Here is a 19952-nt window from a genome sequence, read left to right on the forward strand (position 1 = left end):
TCATTCTGACTCTCAGAAACTAGTTTGCCAATGCCATCATAGAGGGATCAGCGTGTAAACTTGAAGGGCTAGGGAACTCCTTTAGCTCAATAATGAAAGTTAGGGTGGGCGCAGTGAACTGTAATTGTGAAAAGATTGGAAGATCTGGCCAAAGAAGGTGATAGCCCTGTAGATTCATTCCCATGTCTACCCTTAATGAAAGCATTCTGACTCACAGAAACTAGTTTGCCAATAACCAATTTCAGTCTTTCTGCCAAAAGCTTTGCTAGAATCTTGTACACACTCCCCGATAGACTAATGGGCCTAAAATCTTTCACCTCTATTGCTCCCTTTTTCTTGGGAATCAAAGCAACAAAAGTAGAATTTAGGCTCCTGATAAAAGTCCCTTTTTTATGAAAACTTTCAACAGTTCTCCACACATCATCCTTTACTTACTCCAACATTTCTGAAAAAACATAAGGTTGAAACCGTCAGGGCCTGGGGCTTTGTCACCTCTAAAAGATTTGATTACATCTTCCACTTCCTCCATTGTAAATGGTCTCTGCAGCCATTCCTTATCATCATCCGAAAGCCTTTTAAGAGTCTCATCCTCCCACCTTGGCCTCCAATTTTCATTCTCTTTGAACAGTTTTTCATAGAATCCCTGTATGTGTTCCTTTATTAATTTCAAACATCATCAATCACTAATTTGTCAATGCAATTAAATCTTTTATGGGCATTGGCTTGTCTATGGAGATTTTTTGTATTTTTGTCCCCATGTTCTAACCATAAGCATCGAGACTTTTGCCTCCATGAAATCTCTTCAGCTTTTGAAACTTCCTGTAACTCCCTTGCTATATACTTTCTTTCTGTTTCTCTCTATTCCTCATCCTGATCCTCCCTCACGCCATGAGCCTTATTTTTTCTATCTTCTAATTTCCCAAAAACATCCTTATTCCACTTTCTTAAATCACTTTTCAGAAGAATAAGCTTCTTTGCAAGAATAGCATCTGGTTCACCATGTATATCATAAGATTTCCACCAATTATCCACAAGGTTTGTGAAACCCTTGTGTTCAAACCACATATTTTCAAACTTGAAATAGCCTTTTCCTTTACTCCAATTTCCACATTCCAACAAGATAGGACAATGCTCTGATGTGTTTCTCGTAGAACCCTCTATTTCAAAAATTTGAAGTGCTCATCCCAATCTTCTGATATTAAAAATCTGTCTATCCTGGAAGCACTCCGACTGTTTCTGCCTCTGAACCAAGTAAAGGATCCCCCATGAAGCGGAAGATCAATTAGAGCTAGTTCATTTATGAGCTTTGAGAATTCTCTCATCGCGCTTGTATTTCTCGCTTTTCCCCTTTTTTCTTCTTCAAATCTCATTATGTTGAAATCTCCTCCTTTTGCCCATGGTTGAGACACAATACCACTGATTGCTGCGAGTTCTTTCCATAAATTTCTCCTTGTTTTTCTGTCTCATGGGCCATATACCCCAGTAAATGCATATTGGGCTCCCGAGCTCTCTTCTTTCAATAACACAGTAGCTGAATGGATTCCCACAATTTTTTCCAAGCACTTCCATGTTCTCTTATCCCAGAAAATGATAATTCCACCACGGTTACCTTGAGCCTCTACCTCCACCTAATAAGACCACCTAGATCCTCCAATTTGCTTGATATAATCTAACTTCATCCCCTTCATCTTTGTTTCTGTTAGACACACAACATCTGCATTCCATTTTTGTAAAAGTAGCTTTACCTTATTCCTTTTGTCTGGCCTATTAATTCCCCACACATTCCAGCAAATTATTTTCAACTGCTATATCTTATGTGGTCCCTTTTGTGGCAATGTTATTTACTTAGTTATATCTTCACCATGCCTCATCACATGTGGACTAATCTCTTCTCTGTAGACCAAGCATGTAAAACTTTTTTTGGACAACCGAAGAGATCTACATGCTCTAGTACCAAGTGAATTGAACTGTTGGAAAAGAAATATATGTCACGTCCCAAACTACCCCCTAGACGTGACTGTCACCCAACTAACACCACCCGCCAGGCGAACCCCTTTCTCTAACGTTTAACCATTTACACAAACACTAAGAGAAGAAAATGCAGGCCTAGTAGTATTATTAATAATTAAAGAGGAAACGATTATCGCCCAATACCTTAGTCCATCGATACAAAAATCAACAATCAGTCAAATAATAAAACTCTAGCCCAAATCCCACACTAAGACCATGGAGCATCTAACAGAGTAACATGAGTTTATTGACGGGTATGAAAACCCCAAAGAGAAAGGAAATAACTAACACGAGCTAGGTAAGTCTGGAACGAAAGCCTCATCAAATAATGCAGTGGCTCACCTCAGCAATAGGATCCACTCTAACAAACTCGTCAGCCACTCGCTCTATCTCCCGTAACAGTATTTGCATAGAGATGCAGTTAAGGAGTGAGTTATACGTAAATATAACCCAGTAAGATCCTCGACCCGCCACTTTAACTACCTCTGGAATAGGTGTTGGAAAATACAAACACACCACAACACAAATGATATAGTAAATATGATAATTATACAATAACTCAATAAGTGTATCAATAGAGTTGTAAGAATTAACCAACAAGGACCACTAAGGACTTATTATAATTGCAGTGAAAGAAATTTACCAACACACCACGAGTCCACAACGGCACCACAATGCCTCAAATATGTAACATAGCATACACAATGCTTGGTGATGTACAAAGGCATACACAATGCCCCAACATCATGGCGCACAGCCGTATCAAACTCAATATCATGGCGCAAATCCGTATCAAACTCAAACATCATGGCGCACATCCGTATCAAACTCAACATCATGGCGCACAGCCGTATCAAACTCAAAATCATGGCGCACAGCCGTATCAAACTCAATATCATGGCGCACAGCCGTATCAAACTCAACATCATGGCGCACAGCCGTATCAAACTCAATATCATGGCGCACAACCGTACTAAACTCAACATCATGGCACAAGCGTATCAAACTCAATATCACTATCAAACATTATAAAATAATATTTTTTTTTCTTCATAAAATAATATATTTGCGGCTAGTCTACGACCACCGACTCTGCCAAGCACACGCTTGTCCCAACACATGGACCAGGCAGAGAAATCACACTTTCAAAACGGGTTTTAAAAAAAACAAGTATCAAAGCTTAATGTCTCACTTAACTCGCTAACAAGAAGTTTTCCACCTTGCAACCTCGAAAACACCAACCAAACTGCATTTAGTGGCCTCAATCTATATAACATATTGATAAAAGATATCACTTAATAGATCACAACTCAATCTTGTTTTTTTTTTCTTAATTTCAGACTTGATGCTAAATCTCAATGTTACACCTTAAGTTACAAATTTTTAAAGTGAAATTATATTCTGGTATATCAATCTAAATCTGATACTTAGCTTTAATTTATTTAAATTAGTTATGAATATCAATGATAATAACTAGACTAAAAGTCAAAACCTGCTTATATTTAATAATAAATATTCGAAAAATTAGCTTAAAAGAAATTAAGGTGCGATAGATTCCCAATTACTGCCGCATAGATACGTGAGAATTCTCTGTTAGAACTTCAATTTTGTATCTAATCCTAAGAGCCCATCATTACCAAATCATTGAAACCAATCATTATAAATGAGATCACTTTATCTCAATTCCATTAAATATGCTGTTGTAGTAAGAATTGCATATAAGCGTACCTTATAACTGGACTTTTTCCACAAAGATTCACCCACACTGATTGGAAATTAAAATCAAATAGTAGTCTAGCTTCTATGTATTCACGCGGACGTCACAGCGTTTCCCCAAAGACACCCTGTACTTTATTTCTTTTCCCAAGATGAACCAAATAACCAATTGTCCCTTAATACTAGTCCTTTAGGTCATCTGTCACGTGAGCTAGCAATAAAGGATGGGCTTAGCCCAAGTTCTATTCCATTATTATATATGTTCTACTCTATTATACTATTAGCTTTGTAATTAGCTCATTAAATATAATCTACCAGCTTCCTATATATTTTACGTCACACGATATATACATATATATAGGCTCCCACAATGCAAAATAAATTACTGTTATTTATATGTATAACAAATAAGTATAATTAACGAATTAACTTAAAGGTTCAGTCTTAAATATGTTGGGTTATTACAGTCTCCCCTACTAAAAAAAATTGTTCGTCCTCGAACGAGTTAGAAAGTGTACCTGACATATTAAACAACCGCATGTACTTACTCTTCATGTATGCCTCAGACTCCTCTATTGGATGTTCAGTATAACACTCTCGCTTAAGCAACTTTCTTCCACGACAACTATCGTACTTGTCTATCAATAATAGTTATGAGACCTTCTTATGTCAAATTTTTCACCCGGTTTTGGATCTTTGGATGAATCATAAGCCTCTCACCATGAACGCATAAAATACAAGGTTTACAACCCAATGTCCTGAAGGCAAAACAAGTTTATGTGCCATTAATCCAATCTGATCTAAAATCTCGTAACTCCTTACCTGAGAAACTCTTCTAAAAGACTTTTCACATTTCATGAACTCCAAATCACGATCTTATTTGTCAACGTAGGATTTATGTATACTATATAATATTTGAAACCACCCCAGTAGTCAATGCAACATCATTCATGCCTTACTAAATCAAATTTAGACCCAACAACTGTGACTTGCCATATTCCTAACCACATAGAGCACGACACTGGCATCCACATCAAGCCTAAAATGACGAGATCTGTATATCGAGTGAGTAATCTATTGTCATGCAGGTACTCGGTAAAAAAAACAACTGATTATGAGCCACTCGTTATATGATACCTATCCAACTAGTATTGGGACTGGATATCCATACTCTCGTATGCATCTATTTCGCTCAAACATATACAATCTCCACAACCATGGTCCTACGGTGGAACACATCCATAATTTTTATATACGGCAGTGTTAGAACACATTCAAACACTCCTACATAATACTCTCGCGTACGGTGGCGGTGGAACACATCCAGACACCCTTATATAAATATTTCATGCAATGACGATACGGGTATCTCGTGATATTGCATAGTATCTCTAACATATCACTTTATAGGATAATATGATGTGTAAGTAATCTAGACTGAATTTAGGCGTCCTCGGCGAGCCTATCACAATCAGTGCAACTAGGATTATAACTTTCTCAACTAATATGATAGACTAACCACGAAGTCTACGATGATATATTTTCATTTTCTTTCAGAGTTAACCATATTTACGGTAATTCCTTGAGTCTCTAACATTTGTAGTTAATATATGAACAATTCAAATAATAAACAAAAATATTTTTTTTATATCTCGTATCGCCCATTGTCATTGTTAGCTCTCATCCTCTAATTTCAAGCTATATTTGTGGATCTTGGAGTTACTAAATTTTATAAGCATTGCATCTCTTGGAGTACTAATCTCCTCAAATCACCCCACGATTGTATACACATTCAACTCTTTAGCTATAGTGTTCTATGGTTATTCACTTTGTGGGTTCCGCCTCTTACTGCCGATGACTAACCCCTCCAATAAGGTCGGTACTCTCACACCAATAAACTTTTTGCTCAAACCAAGACAATTATGATAATGTGCTCTAGCCTTAGCAAGCATAATACCATCGATCTATCACCCTTTTATTAGACATCACGAGGACCAAAATATCATAATATAAGAATTAAAATTTATAATTATAGCTCCAGTATTAATCGATATTATCTCAATGCCCATAGGACCCTCCTTAATTATTGCACATGGTCTTATCCACTACGAGAATATTCGCATGTGTCAATATAATAAAAAGAATGCTAAGGAACAGTTTGAATACCTAGTTTATCTAGTCCATCACAATTACTAACCATAAGAGGTTTAGGAACATGTATTCAAAATATCAAACACTATTTTCCACTCAAGATGTCCGATCACAAGTCTTATCTTAGAATATGAGGTAACACCTTATAAGTGGAGGTATAAATCATCTGAGTATGACAAAAGTTCTTTTTTTTTTCATGGTACTCTATTTCATTTGTCTATTATCAGTAATCATATGTATAATCTATTGTTCTTCTCAAAGAACATAACTTAAGCACCTCAATATGATATATTTGGTCTAGAGACCTCTTAACCCCGAAATCTTGTAACTTTTTCTTTTAGTTCCTTTGACCTCATAGAGCCATTTAAGAACATAAAATAAAAATATACTAAGCTTCTAGAATTATATTAATACCCAAGTCTATCACCTCAATAAGTCCTCTGAGAATATATCTGAAAAATATTAATCACGAAGACTAACTCAATAGTCGGTTAGTCTAATCTGGTACCCCAAGTTATATTTAAATACAACACTTACCCTTCACTTATTATATCTAAAACTTTTATTGACGAGGTAGCTTTGCCTAGAGGTATACCAAGTGAATCTTTTATACTAGGATCAATCGAAATAACAGAAAAAAATTCGACCGTCTTTTCATGGCAAGCGAGTGTAGGAAAATACGACAGCTTTTAATCCAAGCCCAAGGTAACCTTTAGTAAACCATGTTAAGTTATAACCAGTCTATAAGTGTATCACAACTCAGAATATTGCACATATCCAATAGACCAGTGGACAATAGTAAACTCTCATACTTGGATCGAAATAATAAATGATACATCTACATTGCCACCTCACTAATATTTTTCCCTCTTCCTCAAGAATATATTTTATTGAACGCAATGTATGTTAACTAAAGTATGCAGCTGATTACTTTTCTCGATGACTATTACGTCATTTTTTTCTTTTTGTACTCAAACTTCCGTTATAGTTTGTCTATTTTTATCAACAGTGTGAGACTCTCAATACACCATACCTTACCCTCATTTTAACAACTAATTATGTCATTGTGTGGTAAGTTTCATACTCAACCTCTTTCTGTATTGGTGCATTAAGCCTTATACTTAAGTCTTATTTTTCTCTCACAAGCTAAAATTTACTGACAGACACTTTGCACTTAAATTATATGATCTTACGTCACAATCACACTTATAATATCACCACTATAATATCATTAATTCTATCAAATCACTTTATTATGCATCAAACTGAGAACTGTATAAGCATTCTCCTCAAAATATCTTTCACTGCCAATCCGATATCATAGATGTGGCTAAACAGTGAGACTTGTTAGTTTTCTGCTCAACTCTTCTCCCCTCTGATCAGTCTAATACTAGAGAATTGTATTCACAATCTCAAATTTTGAATAAGTCACTCTTACACAGAAATTATATCTTTAGACCATTTTATAATAATGTCCAAAATTTTGACTAACTCTCCAACTTCTTTAAAAAAATTCGCAGAGGTTTCTTTAGAAATAAAGCTATCCCAAAAATAAAATTACAACCTGGCCATTCTCAGCTGCAATCAATGCACCAAACATTCCATATACTCAAGGCCACTCTTAGTCACACATATGGTATTCAAAACTTTAAAGTCAACTATGTCGTACAACAGAAGTGTCACGACCCGGAATTCCCACCCTCAGGAGTCGTGATGGCGCCTACTCGTAGAAGCTAGGCAAGCCACACATTTAGAATCCATAAATACTTTTGTTTTAGATCCATTTTTACCAATTTAATTAGCAGGAAATAAATAATTAAACAACAGTAGAATTCGTAATTTAGCGGAAGACTTAAACGAAATAAACCAAAATAATAAGGAAAATCCACATATGCCTCTACCCAGAACTGATGTCACAACATTCACGGACTACTAAGATTTACTACATACAACCGTTTGAAAGAGAGTAACACTGTCTGTCTCGAATACAAGAGAAAACAGATCATAAATAAAGATAGAGGAGACTCCGGGCCTGCGGACGCCTACAAGGCTGCCTCGGTGTCTCGAAGGACTGAAGGCTGGCTCCCGAGCTACCACTGCTGTCCGGTACCTGGATCTGTGCAAAAGAGCACAGAGTGTAGTATCAGCACAACCGACCCCATGTGCTGGTAAGTGCCTAGCCTAACCCCGGCGAAGTAGTGACGAGGCTAGGACCAGACCACCAAATAAACCTGTGCAGTTGTATAATATACAGCGGAATGCAAAGCAGAAACAAACAAATAAAGATGGGAGGGGGAAACATGCTTCGGAAAATAACAGATAAAGCAGAATCTCAAGAGAATTATCAGGAAAACCAAAATTCAACTTCTAATAAGGATAAGAAAAACAAAGGCAGATTTCACTCTCGGTTCACAACTCGTTGCAGGCGTGCAACCCGATCCCATTTCTCATATCTTGTGGTAGGCGTACCACCTGCTCCCATTTCATTAAATCTCGTGGTAGGCGTACCACCCGCTCCCATTTCATTATATCTCGTGGTAGGCGTACCACCCGCTCCCATTTCATTAACTCTCGTGGTAGGCGTACCACCCGCTCCCATTTCATTAAATCTCGTGGTAGGCGTACCACCCGCTCCCATTTCATTATATCTTGTGGTAGGCGTACCACCCGCTCCCATTTCATTATATCAACAGTTCTTCCAAATGAAATTTACTCCAACAAACGCAACAATTAATACGAATATATAAGACAACAAGTACATAATAAATATGATTCACTGAGGAAAACAAATAATGACAAGCAACAATTAATTATGGACTTTAAGGAGCAATTAGGCAATTTAATATTTAGTATACTAAATGTCAAGTAGCAATTAAGTCACGTAAACATGTAGCAATTATAGCATAAAATTCAAGGCATAATGTTGCGCAAGGATACCTTGATCCAATAATAACAAGTAACACAATAAAGGAAAATGTCAACATAAAGAAACACAGTAATAGTGGAAAGACAATTAATGCATTTGAACTGATAACAACAGGAAATCATAAAATAAACGTAAAGATCAACACAACTCGATTATCAGCAAGAATCAGGGAAATCAAGGACAAGTGCACGGCACCACCCTTCGTGCTTTTACTCTCTTTCCTCACCAAAGCAGTTATATGATAAAATGTGCACGGCATCACCCTTCGTGCTTTTACACTCTTCCTCACCCAAACAACAATCACAAACAAGGGGCAAGGGAATAAACAAAATAATAATAGAAATCCCGGCAATGGTACAACATTAACAATCTCAACGTCCCGGCAAGGGAGATAATCCACAAGGCAACAATATCCTGGAAGGGAACAATTTAATAACTCTTTCTCTTGCTTTCACTTTTATTTCATAACTCACTTTACCACCTGAGCCAATGCTCCAAAGGATTCAATCATCTCATATACTTTTACAATTCATAATATAACTCGAGCCAATGCTCCATGCTGTACAAAAGTCACAATTACTTCTTTAACTTCTCACAACAAATAGAAATCACTTCTAAAGCATAGATCGTTCAACGCAATCATGAAAATCACATTATAAGACCTACGGTCATGCTAGACACCAACGTATAGATACTCGTCACCATGCCTATACGTCGTACTCAACAATAATCACGTAGCAAATAGGACTCGACTCCTAATCCCTCAAGCTAAGGTTAGACCAAACACTTAGCTCAATGCCTTGAATACAACTCAAGCCTCAATTATAGCTTTACCCCGCGATTCCACCTCCAATTCGCTCGTATCTAATCACAAATTACTTAATTACATTAATACATGCTAAATGAATCAAGCCCAATGCATAAAAATGAGTTTTCCAAGTTTTACCCAAAAATGTAAAAAATGCCCCCGGACCCACGTGGTCAAAACCCGAGGTTCGAACCAAAACCCGATTACCCATTCCCCCACGAACCCAAATATGTAATTTGTTTTGAAATCGGACCTCAAATTAAGGTCCAAATCCCCAATTTTTGAAAAATCTAGGTTCTACCCAAAACACCCAATTTCCCCATGAAAATCTTTGATTTGAAGTTGAAATCATGTTAGAAGATGTTGAGGAGTGAAGAAAATGAGTTAGAAATCACTTACCAATCGTTTTGGAGAAGAAAGTTTGTTTGGAAAATCACCTCTTATGTTTTGGGATTTTGAAAAGTGTAAAATAACTGAAATTCCCGTTTATTTATATCCCTCTGAAACTCCCTGTGCGGACCGCGCAAAAAGGACCGCGGCCGCACAGGCCTCCCTGAAGACCTGCAGATCATAACCCCGTGCGGACCACACAAGGCCGACCGCGACGCGCAGCATCCACCGCGGACCGCTCAAAGGTGACCGCGGCCGCGCTGGCCCCTCCGTGGCCGCACGCTATTTCTTGCGGACCGCACAAGAGGGTTCAGAGGCCTGCAATATTTCCTGAACCTGCAACATCTGATCTTTTAAGTCTAAGGCATTCCGGAACCTACTCGAAACTCACCCGAGCCCTCAAAACTCCAACCCAAGTATGCACACTACCTCAATCTAAGGCATTCCGGAACCTACTCGAAACTCACCCAAGCCCTCAAAACTCCAACCCAAGTATGCACACTACCTCAAAAACATCCTACGAACATATTCATGTGATCAAATCACCAATATAACATCATGAACATCGAATTAAGCCTCGAGATCAATGAGATTTCTCAAAATTCCTATTAAACATCAATTTCCCATTTAGGGTCCGGATCTCGTCAAACGACGTCCGTTTTTAACCAAACTTTACAGAAACATCTTAAATCACATATATGACCTGTACTGGGCGCCGGAACCAAAATACGGGCCCGATACCAACACGTTCTAATCAATTTTCATTTAAATTTTCCTTAATAATTTCAGAAAAATAATTTTACTCAAAAATTCATTTATCGGGCTTGGGACCTCGAAATTCGATTCCGGGCATACGTCCACGTCCCATATTTTCCTACGGACCCTCCGGGACCGTCAAATCACGGGTCCGGGTCCGTTTACCCAAAATGTTGACCGAAGTCAAATTTATTCATTTTAATACCAAAATTTAGCATATTTCACAAAATTTCGCATTTAAGCTTTTTGGCTACGCGCCCGGACTGCGCACGCAAAACAAGGCAACTATAAATGAGGTTTTCAAGGCCTCGGAAGCACAGAATGGGTAAGAAAACAAGTGATGACCCTTCGGGTCGTCACAAGAAGAGGATATATATGCCCTAGCCTTCTGTGAAAGAGGCATCCAAAGTTTAAACTCGATACAGCTTAACGCACGAATAAGGAAAGAAAGAAGGGAAAACATCCTAAATGTTCAGTAGCATCAAGGTCATAAGTATGGACGTCCACATAGCCATAAACAAGAATCTACCAAACACTGCTCCATAACCCAGAACTTAAAGCCTAGGCTCTGATACCAACTTTGTCACGTCACAAACTACCCCCTAGACGTGACTGGCACCCAGCTAACACCACCCGCCAGGCGAACCCCTTTCTCTAACGTTTAACCATTTACACAAACACTAAGAGAAGAAAATGCAGGCCTAGTAGTATTATTAATAATTAAAGAGGAAACGATTATCGCCCAATACCTTAGTCAATCGATACAAAAATCAACAATCACTCTAATAATAAAACTCTAGCCCAAATCCCACACTAAGACCATGGAGCATCTAACAGAGTAACATGAGTTTATTGACGGGTATGAAAACCCCAAAGAGAAAGGAAATAACTAACACGAGCTAGGTAAGTCTGAAACGAAAGCCTCAACGAATAATGCAGTGGCTCACCTCAGCAATAGGATCCACTCGAACAAACTCGTCAGCCACTCGCTCTATCTCCCGTAACAGTATCTGCATAGAGATGCAATTAAGGAGTGAGTTATACATAAATATAACCCACTAAGATCCTCGACCCGCCACTTTAACTACCTCTGGAACAAGTGTTGGAAAATACAAACACACCACAACACAAATGATATAGTAAATATGTTAATTATACAATAACTCAATATATGTGTATCAACAGAGTTGTAAGAATTAACCAAGAAGGACCACTAAGGACTTATCATAATTACAGCGAAAGAAATTTACCAACACACCACGAGTCCACCACGGCACCACAATGCCTCAAATATGTAACATAGCTTACACAATGCTCGGTGATGTACAAAGGCATACACAATGCCCCAACATCATGGCGCACAGCCGTATCAAACTCAATATCATGGCGCACAGCCGTATCAAACTCAACATCATGGCGCACAGCCGTATCAAACTCATTATCATGGCGCACAATCGTATCAAACTCAACATCATGGCGCACACCCGTATCAAACTCAATATCATGGCGCACAGCCGTACCAAACTCAACATCATGGCACAGCCGTATCAAACTCAACATCATGGCGCACAGCCGTACCACTATCAAACATTATAAAATAATATTTTTTTTCTTCATAAAATAATATATTTGCGGCTAGTCTAAGACCACCGACTCTGCCAAGCGCACGCTTGTCCCAACATATGGACCAGGCAGAGAAATCACATTTTCAAAACTAGGTTTTAGAAAAAACAAGTATCAAAGCTTAAAGTCTCACTTAACTCGCTAACAAGAAGTTTTCCACCTTGCAACCTCTAAAACACCAACCAAACTGCATTTAGTGGCCTCAATCTATACAACATACTGATAAAAGATATCACTTAATAGATCACAACTCAATCTTGTTTTTTTTTTCTTAATTTCAGACTTGAAGCTAAATCTCAATGTTACATCTTAAGTTACAAATTTTTAAAGTGAAATTATATTCTGGTATATCAATCTAAATCTGATACTTAGCTTTAATTTCTATAAATTAGTTATGAATATCAATGATAATAATGGTACAACCAAAAAGGAATAGTAAGCAAATCTCTAAGAAACCAATGAAGAGAATGGTTTCTGAACAAGTATTTGCAGAGGGTAAATTGAGAGTTCAGATAATAGAGAAAGAGAAAGAAGATTGATTTTATTATTATATCCCCTAACTGGTATAACCCATCCCCTATATATCCTGTATCTAATAACAAACTAATAACAGACTAACCTTCCACTTAACCGGCTAACTAATCCGTTATTAGCAATATGGTAATTGACAACTATATCCCTTACTTATTATAGCAGTGACAAAAATACCCTCTTGTATAAAATGAATATAACAACTATTCCCCCCTCGAAATGATCCTTGTCCTCAAGGATTGAAATGAGGAAACTGTTGCTGCAGGGCTTGTAAATCCATCCAGGTGTTATCAGCAGCTGAGCAATTGAACCACTTGACAAGAACTTGAGTGACTGGTCGGTGGTGCTTCTGGACCATTCTTCTTTCCACAATAGCCTCAGGTTCCAACAGAATGTGACCATTAGAAGATAATGAAATAGGAAGGTAAGGAAGCACTGGCTTATCTCCCAGCTTCTTTTTCAACTGCGACACATGAAAAGTGTGGTGAATTTTGGCATTAGGGGGAAGATCCAGCTGATATGCAACCTGCCCGATCTTCTTGATCACCCGAAATGGACCAAAATACTTTGGACTGAGCTTAGAATAATCATCCCCACGCATCGAAATTTGTCTATAAGGTTGCAATTTAATGTACACCCAATCATCGACTAGGAAGGACCTCTCTGATCTTCTTTTATCTGCTTGCATTTTCATCCTGTCTCGAGACAAATTCAAATGATGCTTCAACACCCTGATTGTGGATTCCCTTGCTTGTAAGCTTCTGTCAACAGCCTCCACCATTGAACTCTGAGGTAAATATGGGAGATGGAGAGGAGGGCTTTGTCCATACAATACCTCATAAGGCGTAGTTCTAGTGGAGCTGTGAAAGTTGGTGTTGTACCACCATTCAGTAAGTGGCAACCAAGCTGCCCAATTCTTTGGTCTATCTCCACACATACACCTCAAATATCCTTCTAGACACTTGTTAACAGCCTCCGTTTGCCCATCACTTTGAGGATGGTAGGCTGTAGAATGATGCAAGGCGACTCCTTGAAGGCCAAAGAGCTCCTGCCAAAATTTACTCAAGAATATAGTATCTCTGTCAGACACAATTGTCTGCGGCAATCCATGGAGTTTGTAGACATTTTCCATGAAAACTTGTGCCACCCTTTCTGCTGTAAACAGATGTTTCAATGCCATAAAGTGAGCATACTTGCTCAACCTGTCTACTACCACCAGAATAGTTGTTTTACCTGAAGAATTAGGTAATCCCTCAATGAAATCCATGCTGATATCCTGCCACACTCTCTCAGGAATTGGTAGAGGTTGGAGTAGTCCTGGATAGCCACATTCTCCACCTTGTTCTTCTGGCAAATCTCACACTCTTGAACATGTTTGTACACATCTTTTCTAATACCCTTCCAGTAGTAAACATTTTTTAGCCTGTGCAAAGTAGCAATGATACCTGAATGCCCCCCTAGTGCACTGTCATGGTGCAACTTAAGCAGCTCCTTCCTCAATTCTGCATCTCTGCCCACAAACACCTTGCTCTTCCTGTATAGCAACCCATCTTTATAAACATAGCCTGGCCCACTGTTGGGGTTTAACAGAAGTTGTTGAATCAATTCAAAAATCTCGCTATCATCCTTGTAAGAATCCTTGATCTGTTGTACAAACTGACCAATTACAACAGTCATGGAGTATAACTTGGCCACTCGAGACAATGCGTCTGCTACTAAATTCTCCTTCCCTTTCTTGTATACAATAGTGAAATCATATCCCAAAAGCTTAGCTATCCACTTCTGTTGGCTGGGGGTAGATATCTTCTGTTCCATTAAGTATTTCAAACTCTGATGATCAGTTTTGATAGTAAAATGCTTCCCGATCAGATAGGGCCTCCACTTCTGCACTGCAGCTACTATTGCCATCATCTCCTTCTCATACACAGATAACCTACTATGTTGGACTCCTAAGGCCTTGCTAAAGAATGCCAATGGATGTCCTGACTGCATTAAAACAGCCCCAATACCATCATCACAAGCATCTGTCTCGATCACGAATTCTTCAGAAAAGTTAGGCAATGCTAGAACTGGTGGTAAAGACATGACTTCCTTTAACTTGTTGAAAGCATTCTCAGCTATTTTGGTCCACTGAAATATTCCCTTTTTTAACAGATTGCTAAGAGGTCTAGCCAACAGTCCATATGCTCTTATAAACCTCCTATAGTATCCAGTGAGCCCCAAGAAACCCCTAAGCTCTTTCACATTCCTTGGAGGGGGCCACTTAAGCATAGCTTCCAGCTTCTTAGGATCAGCAGACACTCCATTACCACTGATTACATGCCCAAGTACTCAACCTCCTTTGTTGCAAAAGAGCATTTACTCATCTTTACATATAGACTATTTGATTGTAGGATCTGAAAAGCTATTTCCAAATGATTTAGATGGCTGGACCATGAAGGACTGTATATAAGGATATCATCGAAGAAAACCAAAATGAACTTTCTCAAGTGTGGCTGGAAGATGTGGTTCATTAGGCTTTGAAAAGTAGATGGTGCATTTGTGAGTCCGAAGGGCATCACCACAAACTCATAGTGTCCATGGTGTGACCTAAAGGCTGTCTTCTCAATATCAGCAGGGCACATCCTCATCTGATGGTATCCCGCTCTAAGGTCCAGCTTAGAGAAAAACTGAGCACCTCCCAATTCATCCAATAATTCTTCAATGACAGGTATTGGAAACTTGTCTTTGACGGTGGCCCTATTCAATTCTCTATAGTCAATACACATCCTCCACGAACCATCTTTCTTCTTAACCATGACTATCGGTGATGAATAAGGACTCAAACTTGGCCTAATTACACCTGTTTGCAACAATTCTTGTACCATTTTCTCAATCTCATCCTTCTGAGAGGTTGGATATCGGTAAGGCCTTACATTAATGGGAGAAACTCCCTCCTTCAAGACTATTTTATGATCATGACTCCTGTGAGGTGGCAGCTCACTAGGAACAGCAAAAATAGGGGAATATTGATCAAGTATTTGCTGTAAATCACTAGGACGAGTCTTACCATTTCCCCCTAACTGCATCTCTGATAAGCTGAGAGTCTGGGCAGCAGTATGCTTCACAAAAGTCACTGTCATCATACTCAGCTGGGTAGGTCTGTTTAATAATTTCTGCATCTTTTGACTGCTAACCATCTTGGAATCACCAGGTGGACTTCCCCTGAGTGATATCTTCTTCCCATTAATTTGAAATTCCATCTTCAGTTGTCTGAAATTCCATTTGATATCTCCTAGTGTAATAAGCCACTGAATTCCCAACACCACATCAGCACCTCCTAAAGGAATCACCAACATGTCAGCCATAAAATCCACTCCCTGCATCCTCCACTTCACCTTCTTGCTCATGAACTTGCTATGAACCCTACTACCATTGGCAACAGCAGAAACTAGGAATAGTTTCCAACTGAATTCCTAATTTCCTTGCAACGTTCACATCCATGAAATTGTGAGTTGACCCAGAATCTACCAACACATGTACCATCTTCCCCTTTACAGACCCTTTTACTCTCATTGTTCTGTAATCCACTGTTCCATCCAATGCATGGACGGACATCTGAGGACTAAGATTGGACTCCTCGGTATTTTCTTCTTCAATTGTGGGTTCTTCCTCCTCCAGTACCTCAATATCTTCCTCCAACTCCAGAACATACAACTGCTTTTTCTTGTTACAGTTATGACCTGGAATATATTTCTCATCACACCAAAAGCATAACCCCTTGGCCCTCTTCTCGTCCATTTCTGTGGCGGAAAGTTTTCTTGGTCCCTTTAGTGTAGAATGATTATTAGAATTAGAGTACTTCCCTCCATTTGAACCCCTACTGCTCTCATGTCCCATTAAGTGATAATGACTTCTAAAATTTGAACTCCCAGAAGAACTTGGAGTGGGTAGCAAGGGTCTAGAAGTTCTTACCATTAACTGGTTCTGTTCTCTCTGCACCTTCACTGATTGTTCTGCTAATTTAGCAAGACTATAAGCTCTCATTAAAGTCCTTGGTGCCAACATGCGGACTTGAACCTCAACCTCAGGTTTTAATCCATTCAAAAAACAACTGATAGAATGTTCTTCTGTCAATTCTACTTGATTCAACAGTTCGTCAAATTTATCCAAGAACTCTTAAACACTCCCATTCTGTTTCAGGCCCACAAGTTCAGACATAGGATCAGCATACAGAGTATGCCCAAACCTAAGATGCAAAGCTCGAACATAATCGTTCCAATTTGGGAATTCCCTACCCAATCTTGACTTCAATAGCGTTTGGTGCCATTGAAGAGCTCTGCCCTCCATGTGAATCGAGGCTAATTTCACCTTCATATCTTCCGGAGTACCATCAACATCAAAGAATTGTTCGCATCGATACACCCAACCTCGCAAATCGTCACCCCCAAATCTGGGAAATTCTACTCGTGAATATCGGGTATTCACGTGATTATGATTTCCAGCTCCATTCACCTGGTAACCTACTCCATTAGTACCGATTCCCGTACTTTCTGCCGGAGCCGCTGGTGGAACCGTCGGAGCTTGATTATTAACAGCCATGGCTGCTACTAGCTGTCGGATTTCTCCAATCACATCATCATGTTTTTCCCCCAAAATCCGAACTTGTTCTCTGATTTCATCTAATTCACGTCGCATTTCACTATTTCTCGTCGTTTCCGGCATCGTACTTCGCCAAGAACCGCTCGCTCTGATACCAAATTGGTACAACCAAAAAGGAATAGTAAGCAAATCTCTAAGAAACCAATGAAGAGATTGGTTTCTGAACAAGTATTTGCAGAGGGTAAATTGAGAGTTCAGAGAATAGAGAAGAGAGAAAGAAGATTGATTTTTTTATTATATCCCCATAACCCATCCCATATATATCCTGCATCTAATAACAAACTAATAACAGACTAACCTTCCACTTAACCGACTAACTAATCCGTTATTAGCAATATGGTAATTGACAACTATATCCCTTACTTATTACAGCAGTGACAAAAATACCCTCTTGTATAAAATGAATATAACAAATAACTAGACTAAAAGTCAAAACCTGCTTATATTTAATAATAAATATTCGAAAAATTTGCTTAAAAGAAATTAAGGTGCGATAGATTCCCAATTACTGCCGCATAGATACGTGAGAATTCTCTGTTAGAACTTCAATTTTGTATCTAATCCTAAGAGCGCATCATTACCAAATCATTGAAACCAATCATTATAAATGAGATCACTTTATCTCAATTCCATTGAATATGTTGTTGTAGTAAGAATTGCATATAAGCGTACCTTATAACTGGACTTTCTCCAAAAGGTTCACCCACACTGATTGGAAATTAAAACAAATAGTAGTCTAGCTTCTATGTATTCACGCGGACGTCACAGCGTTTCCCCAAGGACACCCTGTACTTTATTTCTTTTCCCAAGATGAACCAAATAACTAATTGTCCCTTAATACTAGTCCTTTAGGTCATCTGTCACGTGAGCTAGCAATAAAGGATGGGCTTAGCCCAAGTTCTATTTCATTATTATATATGTTCTACTCTATTATACTATTAGCTTTGTAATTAGCTCATTAAATATAATCTACCAGCTTCCTATATATTTTACGTCACACGATATATACATATATATAGGCTCCCACAACGCAAAATAAATTATTGTTATTTATATGTATAACAAATAAGGAAGTATAATTAACGAATTAACTTAAAGGTTCAGTCTTAAACATGTTGGGTTATTACAATATATCTATTTAACAGTTTTATTTTAGGTTGCCACAAATGAGCATGGTATAGCTTCATTGATTAAATTGACTCACTGAGATATTAGTCAAGGTTTGTGAATCTCTTTGTTGTTTTTCTGAGTTTTTTAATCTCATTTCTTTCATTACCATGTTCGCCACTTTCCAAAATAGAAAAATGTAACTCTTATTTGCAGATGCTATCTAATTAGAGGCCTAAGATTGCTTCTTGCAATTTTGTGTGGTTACCACATCTTTGGTTTAGCTTGATATTTGAGAAGAAAAAGGTATATTGATGGATAGGTATTCACTTAATTGTTTCATGTATTCAAATTGTATTTCCCATATGGAAAATATGGTAGACACTTGTGATTGGTTGTTCCGGGTTTCGTACCAAACATCGCCTTTTTAAAGGTTGTTCCCTATCTTCGACTGGACAAAAAAAGGGGGTAGGGAAGGGGGTTTTCTGATTTTCATTTGGCTCGAAAACGTTGCTCGATATTGAATAACCTTTTTGTTCACATTTTTCATTATCCTTGTAAATTGATTGTTGGACCCTAATGCTCATTGGTGGTACTCTATACATTGATAGTTTATGTTTCATACATTGATTGGACTTGCATGAATCCAGGAACCGGTGCTGAGCAGTGTAACTGTGGGCGTTTCCCATTTTGAGCGTTGTGACCTTTGGATTCAAGTACTTTACTACCCCTTTTATGGTTTTGGTCCTGTCGATTATGAAGACTCTGAAGAGGATCCATAAGTTATGAGACAAAAGAAAAGCCTGAGACCTGAATTAGGAGAACCCGTCATTTGGAGATGTCAGCCATACCAAATTCCTCTGACCGAGCTTCTTTTGCCACATAAAATTTCACCAGTTGAATATTTTCGTCTATGGCCTAGTTTGCCTGCTATAGTTGAGTGTATTGGTACATATACATATGAAGGAAGCGGTTTCATGGCTACTGCTGCTCAGCAATATGGGGAGTCTCCATTCCTGAGTGGCCTGAAATCTCTGTCTTCCAAACCTTTCCACCGAGTTTGCTCACACATCATTCGGACAGTTGCTGGATTTGAGGTCAGTAACTTTGTTTCTAAAGGAACGTCTTCTGATTTTCTTTGGGAATATTTTACTATGTTGGATTTAGAAGCCACATTTAAGTTTTTAAGGCACTTCTAATTGGGTATTTTACATATGAAGATTGACCTTTCCTTTCTGCTTGGATTTATGTTCAAATTCAGTGCATTCCATTTTCTCCTTATCTCATCTGCAG

General features: G+C 38.4%; 1 pseudogene; it reads left to right on the top strand.

The window, feature by feature from the left end:
* Positions 1-19952, top strand: part of LOC109244926 — a 30844-nt pseudogene that overhangs the window by 10122 nt on the left and 770 nt on the right.

The sequence above is a fragment of the Nicotiana attenuata genome, unplaced genomic scaffold (genome assembly GCF_001879085.1).
Source record: "Nicotiana attenuata strain UT unplaced genomic scaffold, NIATTr2, whole genome shotgun sequence".
Classification (NCBI taxonomy): Eukaryota; Viridiplantae; Streptophyta; class Magnoliopsida; order Solanales; family Solanaceae; genus Nicotiana; species Nicotiana attenuata.